Source organism: Chlamydotis macqueenii, chromosome 4 (assembly GCF_036417535.1).
Source record: "Chlamydotis macqueenii isolate bChlMac1 chromosome 4, bChlMac1.mat, whole genome shotgun sequence".
NCBI classification, from domain to species: Eukaryota; Metazoa; Chordata; class Aves; order Otidiformes; family Otididae; genus Chlamydotis; species Chlamydotis macqueenii.
The window spans coordinates 4,574,855-4,583,430 of record NC_141559.1 but is presented as its reverse complement, the minus strand read 5'-3'; the positions used below and the strand labels follow the sequence as shown (position 1 = coordinate 4,583,430).

General features: G+C 40.5%; 1 long non-coding RNA gene across 1 annotated transcript; it reads right to left on the bottom strand.

Annotated features, from left to right (window-relative positions):
- Positions 1-283: 283 nt before the first annotated feature.
- On the bottom strand, positions 284-7,249 carry LOC147600777 (uncharacterized). The gene is made up of 3 exons (XR_015258368.1): positions 7,148-7,249; positions 6,022-6,187; positions 284-404 (listed from the first exon to the last, which is right to left on the bottom strand). It is a non-coding gene; the product is annotated as an uncharacterized LOC147600777 (long non-coding RNA).
- Positions 7,250-8,576: the final 1,327 nt, after the last annotated feature.

Here is an 8,576-nt window from a genome sequence, read left to right as displayed (position 1 = left end):
TAAGCCTTTCCAAAGTTGTCAGGTAGGAGAAGCGTGCCACCTACTGTTAACACAGCTCTCTGTCACAGAGAAGCCGTGCACCTCCACGCTGAGAGAAACGTCATGTTCCTGCGGGCAAAGAAAGGGCTCTCCTTTCAGTTCATCGGAAACATCATTGCTACAAACTATTCCCATTTAGTGACTAAATATTCCAGGACAAAAAGCTTGTGAGGTGTTTCTCCACACTCTGTTGCACTGGTGAAAGATGCCGAAACATAAGAGTGTCTCAGCAACATCTAAAACATCAAGATACCAATTGTTTGTGCCGATCTGACAGGTACTGCAGCAGTCAGGCCATGCTGTTATGCCAGGATGAGAGTTTGCTTTCTGTCAGTTGTACTTTCTTCCCTCTTTTATTCAGGCTGCTCTAAGTAAAACCCATTGAATTAATAATTGCATATTACAGGTGGCTAGAAATGATCAGACTGACACTGCTGAAATAACCCTGCAAGATATCTATTACGGCAAATGGTCAAAGGTAGAAGCATAGGAACAAAATGAGAGACAAAAAGCATCTGCAATGGATAGGTCTCATTCTTGGCTTTGCCATTAATGTTCTGTGTGACCAATTCTACTTCACTACATCTCTTTGCATCTGCTTCCTCTTTAACTTTTGTAGGATTTACCAGTCTATAGCACAAATATTTGTGGTCAGGACTGCCCAGCAGAAAGGATCTGCATGGTACCAACAGAGAAATCCTGAGGTGCTTGAGAACGGCAGTGTTGTCAGGAGGGAGAGCCTGTTTGTATTTTCTTCATTTAAGAGCTTGGCAGAAATGTTTGCTACTCAAAATAGTTATATTTAACAAGCATCAGATGATGATGTTGGGAGCATGACATGTCAATGACATACATCAAGATGGTGCATCCGTGCAACCTCCCGTTTCTTACTGGGCCAGCATTCTGCTCTTTGGGTGTGCAGGGAGCACTAGCCGTAGTCTGACGGAATAAGGCTCCTTGAAGAAATGTTGCCTGTTCTTCAGTATAAAACACCACTTCAGTATGTCACCATCTTATCCTTTTTCTCCTCAGGGAAAAGATTTGAAGAAATGTAAATATTGTTACTCCATCTGAGTTACAGTGTAGCTAAGAACCACCTACTTTCTCTGTATTGTTTTATATAGCTCTGCAGAGCCAACGATTCACAAACCACCCGGCTTTTGCCTGCCCGTTTCCGTGAACACGCACGACGCACACTGCACACAAATATACGGTAGTTAATGTCCCAGTCATCACAGCATCTGTTAAAAAATGGCATCGCTAAGGGATTAAGGGATACCTTAAATGAGAGAAGTAGAAAAATGTGTCGTGAAACTATCATTAGTATCCATAAATCTCCTCCATTCGCTCTGGTAGCAAAACCATTTAGCTTCCTCTTGTTTGGCACTGGGGAATACAGGCAGCACAAGATATTTGGCAAACACTGAGCAGAAACCACAGTACAGCAAAGCATTTGACTTTTTTTAGTTCTAAATCATCACAGTTTCTTTTACAGCTAAGCTGTCTGACATTGAACCTTATTAAAACACTGAACGCAATGATCATATGTTGGTTAGAAAAGGAATATGAACTCAATCTGAACCACAAAAATACGCTATGCAGTTGCAAGAGGGGGGAGAAGTGAAGGATCCAGCTATGAAGTTGTTGTCTTAAATGGTCTTTCTTCCAGCCAGAAGGTGAGATTTTCTTTTTCCTTTTTGAAAATGTTTTAAAGAGCCGCAGTGCGGGCTCAGACTGCTGTCTTAAGCTCAGAGTTCTCTGAATGCATGGATGGCACAACAATTTCATTGGCAAAGTTGTCACTTCATGATAACAACTATTAGTAGCTAAGAGTCATAGTGAATGCCCCTAAACTCAAATGCTTTATAGGAGATGTCATATAAAAAAAGTTACCACTACTACACTAACCGAGTTTTTTCAACGTACTCATTCTGAATTTCAGCTCCCTAACACAACAGCTAAGCCAGGTATCATCACGGAGCTTTTTCACTTTATGTACGAAAGCTGTATCCTAAAAAGACACATTTCCCCAGAGGAGCCCGTGTAAGGATCTGATCCATGGCAATCAAACTGATTCCGGGCCAACTAAGCACCCGGGTGCAAGCTGCTGACCACGCTTGGAGAACACTTTTACAGAGTGCCGTTGAGGAAGAACGAGGCCTTCGGGAGCTGAACTGGACCTTCGTCTCTGTTGTTGCTGGAGGCTGAGTGGCAGCGTGTGTAGTTTGGAATAGAGTCTCCCCTAGGTTGCCAACAGTTGAATCAAATCACAAGACATACAATTTAAAAGCATTGCATTGATTAGCATGAGTTTCTCGTGCCAAAAAGAAGTATTATTTTTGCACTGGCTGCCTGCTAAAAGTGGATGCATATTTGTCGGAACCCAAAACCAAAATAAAGCCCAAAGCTAACAGTACACGGATCTATCTGCGCTGCCGTGAAGCTGCAAGTTCTCTGACCAGCACATACAGATCCGGACAAGAAACTAGCAGAACATAGGAAATAATTCTATGACAGGTTAAAATTCAGAGTACAATAGTCATTAAGCAAGCAATTTTAACTGATTACCTCTAATGTAATCTGTTCAACAAAACTCAGGTGTATCTGCTTGGGAAGGACAGTGCACAGAGGCAGGTAAATATTCTTATTTATATTTTATATTTAGAATTTATATTCTAAATATTCTATTCTATTCTAAATATTCTAAATATTCTTATTTAGAATATTCTAGCACACAAAAAAACACATCTGATATTCCAGTGATAGTCTTAGAAAATTGCATAATGAGAAAAATAAGAAGGACATCAGCTCAAACTAGTGTTTTGATTAATAACAAACACAAAACCTGACTTGTGCGATATATTTGGTGCTGTTATTACAAAGTATTTGTCTAAGACTTTTGGAAGTACTTCTACTGAAAAATGTTTTCGTTGTCTTTACGTGGGTCTTTTTAAATTACAAAAAGATACTTGAAATATAGAATGTGGAAAGCTCTTTAAGATACTAGGCAACACTGATAAAGCACAGCATTCCAAAATTTATGAACAGCTTTTCCGGATAGTAACAGTCAGTAGCTAACAAAGAGGCGTGCAAGATTTGGAATTAGGGTACCCACCAGTTATATCTAAGTGCTTTGCTGAATGCAAGGAGGCTCTAGCAGATGTTTTAAATATCACTGAACTTAAGTGGCATGTAAGGAGCTTTGCTGAACATGGAGAGACTGAAGCCATGTCTGAAGCCAAAAGTGTGATTTTGTGTTCAAACTGACTTCTGGAATACGATGTTAAGCATTGAAAAGCAGTATCTAGTGTGTAACTGAAAAATCACACACTTGAGAAACAAAATCAGAGGTTTTAGGCTGAGCCTGTGCATCGAAATGCATAAATGAGAATAAACGATCCAGATCTACCTTGCAACACACTTGTAAGCTCGCTCACCAGAGATCTACAGGTAAATGTGTATTTTGACTTCCAGCAGCCCTCTTTCCAAGTACTGTCTAGTGGTACTTCCTCATTTAGAAATGTAACTGAATTCGTCTTTATGAATGGGAAAATAAGAGAATGACAGGTGACAAAATGAAAATTCACTCCGTCTGCATTTTTCCTCCCACGTACATGAAATGCTTATTGAAAAAGAAACCGATTCAGGAACACAAAGCTATTCAAGGCAGCACCTAACTTTGTAATAAGCTTGCATTGAAGTCAACAGCATTGTAAATGTCACACAAGAAAAAAACCCCCGTTTAACCCACTGAAATAAATGATGGAAAAAAATCACTTTATATTTACCGTTAAATGGAAAAAAAAAAAAATTAGGACATATATGTTTGAGAATCAAATGCTTTAGTAAAATTTCATTTCCTGAATGTTGGGAAGAGTGAGAATTTGTCATTCACAGCTCATAATTCTGGCTAGTTTCAGATGAAGATGGATTGCCAGCTTCTAGCTCCATCTACTGTGTCAAAGTGAAATAACAGAAAGATCGATCTTCCCCCCTTTTTTTAAAAAACTGCATCCCGGCCTCCCCCTGAAATAGGAGACGAGGAATCAACAACATACAGCTGTTGAAAGGAAATGCATTGAAGCGAAGGCAAAATGGCAAATAACATGAGCCAATAAGTAGAATAGCACACAACTAAACAAGGTAGGGAAGGGTCTGCTTTGAAAAACAGAGGCTCCACAGGATCCTGCTGGAGTAGGTAATTTTAAACGATTGAGGGCTTTTAGACAGTTTTTCTAGTAATCATTCAAACTCTGCAAAAAAAAAAAAAATTTTTTCTACATCTTTTCATACCCTTTTGAGACATCAAAGAAATTTCTTACATTGCCTTCACTGAAACCAAGACCATACAAAGTCTTACACAGATTCTCATTCCCTTTCTTGACCAGAGATGAAGCAGCCTGGTAGCATAAACATTTTCTAGGCACCCTTTATAGGAAGATAGAAAAGCAACAGCTTGAACCTTGTTGTTCTGCATACCAGCAGAAGGCCGCTTGCATTAAGATCTCCAGAGCTGCACAAAGAGAAGTAATTTCAAGGACTAACTTCAGAACTAATCAATTGTTTACTTTAAAAGTGGTTACTATAGGAATTATCATTCTGGACTGGCAGGACTCGAGCAAAACATAAAATGTAAGAAATGTTTAACCTCGTAGCTGATTCTTGTGTAGTCCACAGATGATGCTACCTTAAAAGTCAGTAATAAACCAAGCCCAAACAACAAAACATTACTCTGACAAGTAAACTTTGATATTCAAATACAGGTGGTGTCGGATTGAGAGGGTCTCATTCAGTTTTGGATTACAGATCCATTATACATAAAATACAGAACAACAACTCTCTATCTTACAATTTCTTTTGGTTCTATTTTATTTTTATCTGCTACAGCACTTGAAGAGAATCAGAAAGAAAACCAAAATCTCATCCAGATGCTACTCGCTTCAATTTGCCATTGGTATTTTTCAATTTTATAGTCACAAAGGCTAAACATTTTGAAAACATGTGAAGCAAATTAGGAACCTGAAACCTACTTTCAACCATCATTTATGCTTGCAAAAATGTAAGTCTCTCAGAGTACTAACAAGTTTTAGGATTCCAAGTGCTTAAGCCGTTTCTTAAATAAGACGCAGACTCCCAAAGTACTAAATATATTACAAAATACATGTCTTTCTAGCTTAACACGTTAGGTTAATTGTTAGCTAATCACCCCCTTAGAATTTCAAGCTCAAAATACTGCTATATGTTAGGCAGTACTGGGACTATAGAGAAGGGTATAAAATAGTGACTAGTTTGTAAATCTCATTGTGAAAAATACAAAGTACAAAAATTACATCAAAACCTTAATTTTAACACGCAAGGTATTGCCTCCCTTTGCCTCATCAGGCTTAGGATGCCTGCCTGACGTCTGTCTGCGGCCATCAGCGTGTCAGGCCAGTCTTCTGCCAGAGTCAACCATTGTATCACCTGCACCATACACGAATTTCTCAAGTGCCATCTTAAATGGTAGTCCTTTACTTGCACTACTCTTGCAGGAAGACTGTTTCCAAGGCTTGTATCTCTAAGTAGAACTCTGAATTGCCAGCCCCAAAATAGTAGTGGTGTATTACATATCACTATTTATTCTTGTGCCGTTATTGGAGTTCTAACGCTTGCCAGATTTTCTGAAAAAACTAGGCTAGCACAGCCACAACTAGCTAGCCTACTGTTATGCTATCGTGCATGCCTCTGCACAGGAAGAGGAAAAAAGTGTACGCCAAACTTGGGAGTGCTGTCCCGCAAAAACACACCAGAAGCCCCAGTGAATAAGTCCCACTAGACTACCTAAACCGACTCCAAGTGTACTTCAAACTGACACTGATGTGGATAAGCGTAACAAACAGCAAAACCACTTGGCTTACCACACCAAACGGAGCCAGAAGTCATCCCTGAAAGGGCCTTCACGTTGGGTGTATTTGAGTCTTAGCATTCATGTAAGTGCTTTACCTTCCGCACGCAGAGGGGTGCTGTCCCTCGATGAACAGGGCTGCTGTAACTCTTAAGTAGTTCTTCCAGACTAGCACCGCTCTTGGTAAGTTCTGAATCTGCCCGGATTTTCTTTACTTTCTTTACTCACAAGGCCACACCAATTGATGTCCTCACAGGAAACTTGCTGTAATGGAAAAATACAGATATTTTAAAATGTAATTTAAAGTAAATGCCATTGCTGCATAAAACCAAATTTTAATCATTCTTTTCCAGGTGTAATTTACAGGTATTAAAACTGAGTGCTTTAGGCAAATCATATTTATCACAGAAAACAGTACTTCTCTGAACGTGGAGACATTTCTGCTCCTTTCCTTCTTTCTCCCGTTGACTTGGTAGCTATGTAATTGCTGAACAACTTCAATTTTATTCTTTGTTCATAATAATTAACGATGGTCTAATTTTAGTTTATCTTGTTTCCCCTTTTAGATGAGTCTTCTGTTTTTTTTTTTACACAAGGCCACGCACCAAGCAGGTTCAGTGAGCCAGTCCTTTTGGTATGTGTGTTGAAGGAACACAACAATTTGGAGTTCACAATTCCCAGAATGATATTAATAAAAATATTGCAGCACATACAGTGGCTGCAACAACTACAAAACTGTATGCTTCAAAGACATCCAATGAATTCACTCATCCTGTAATCAGTGAGAATGGCACGATTTGGTTTTTGGATTAATTTCATAGCTCATTTGGATAATCAGCTCATCTGGAGATGTATAACTTCTGTGCTCCTCCCATGTTCCTCCTACTCTGACATAATACTACAACTAGACATGTTCGATCTCCGCACGAAGAGACAAAAACAAGAGGGGTGTGGTTTTAGGCTGACAGCATTCAGCTGAAGCAGTTGTATTCACAAAAAGAGAAAACTGATACTGAAATAGGCTAGAGGGAGCCAATGGGAAAAGGTAGCTTTGTGGCAGTTGTAGCAGTCCTGAGTTTGGGTTAAAAATCCAAGTTTTCACAAAAACTAATACAGAGAGGAAACAGATTCAGCCCTTCCCAAACAGAAAATTGTTTCAGCGATTCAGAAGCGCCATTTCAGTGCATTTACAATGAAAGTTATCAAAGTTAAAAGCTAGCTTACCTAATCTTTGCACATCTAGAATAAGACACCTTCATTCGCCCTTTCTTGTCTCCAGCCCTCAACTGATAATTTCAGAAATTCTGGTCGTCATTCAGGAGCTCCTAGGCTGACAAAAATAACAAAGAAATTAAGAGCTGAGAGTGGACAGAGTGTGCTTAGGCCTGCTGGATGGCACCACACAGAACACAGGTGGGCTGAACTGGCTGACACGTGTACGAACCAGGGGGAAGAGGGTGCCTGTGTCAAATCACGGCAGAAGGGTGGGCGGAGGCAAAAGTCAGGCTTACTGGGTATGAAAATATGCGTGTTACACACATGTGTGTGTGTTGGGGCAGTTACTAAAACTCAAACCAGCAATAACTCTTTTCAGTTCCTGTGTTAGTTATACTCGCAAACAAAACTCAATATCCCTGCTTCCTGACTTTGATGGTCATACAGCTTCCAGCAGTTAGAAATGAAACTGAAAGCAGATCCATACAGAGAATCACACCACCGGACAGGTTTAAACTGCTGAGTTGTCCCACAGGACTTCTTAAAGAATGTGGCACGCACGAGGCCGTTCCTGAAAGCACTCATGGGATTCAGACCCCAGGTTTTCCCACGGTTCGTAGCGAGCGATCGGTGGAGTGATCAATAATCGGAAGGGAATTTATTTAATAAACACTGAAGTAGAAGTCACAGATGAAAGGGATAATGAAGAAATATTATTCTTCTCAAGATTTCCTGCAGCTTTATGCTAGCAACAAAACCCGACGCCCAAAGTTAACCAACCTCACAAGCTCCCAAAAGGAAATTTATTATTTCCCTGCTTAGGGCCCATTAGGGCCCAATGAATCTAACGCTGGGCTTCTCTGAAGACCACAGGTGCTTTTTTTACACCTGTAGGGAGAGCAGGTATAAACTGCAGGTTATAAAAATGGAGGAAAAGGACTTGCTCTGTGCTGCCAGATTAGAAGGAGCAACTCTTGGATCAGAACACAGATCACCATCACAAAGGAAACGGAACAAATAGTCTCCGACAGGTCATGCTGCCTGTGCCAACAGAAGTGTTTTCGAGCCCCTCCATCTGATTCAGGGCTCGAGAACACCGCAGAGTGATAAAATAATACTGTTGCTTTCATTAGCAGGAAACTGGACTGCAGGGCCTGAAAGACCCGTTCCAAGCCTAACAACTTAAATGGATACTAGAAGTAACGTGCAAATGTTGTAGCCCAGTATTAAAATGCAGATTTGTAACCCTGCTTGGCGTAGCTCAGCTCAGCAGCAGACCGATCCTTCGGTGCCACTTCCCTGCCTTACGCTGCACCAGGAAGGGACTGAGAGGGCAACTCCTGGTGAACAGCTCAAAGGGTAAAATCCAGTCCCACAACCGCCCTTCCTGAATGCAGGTGGGCGAATTTAGCGCATTCGGGCAGTCAGTTCCTCTGCA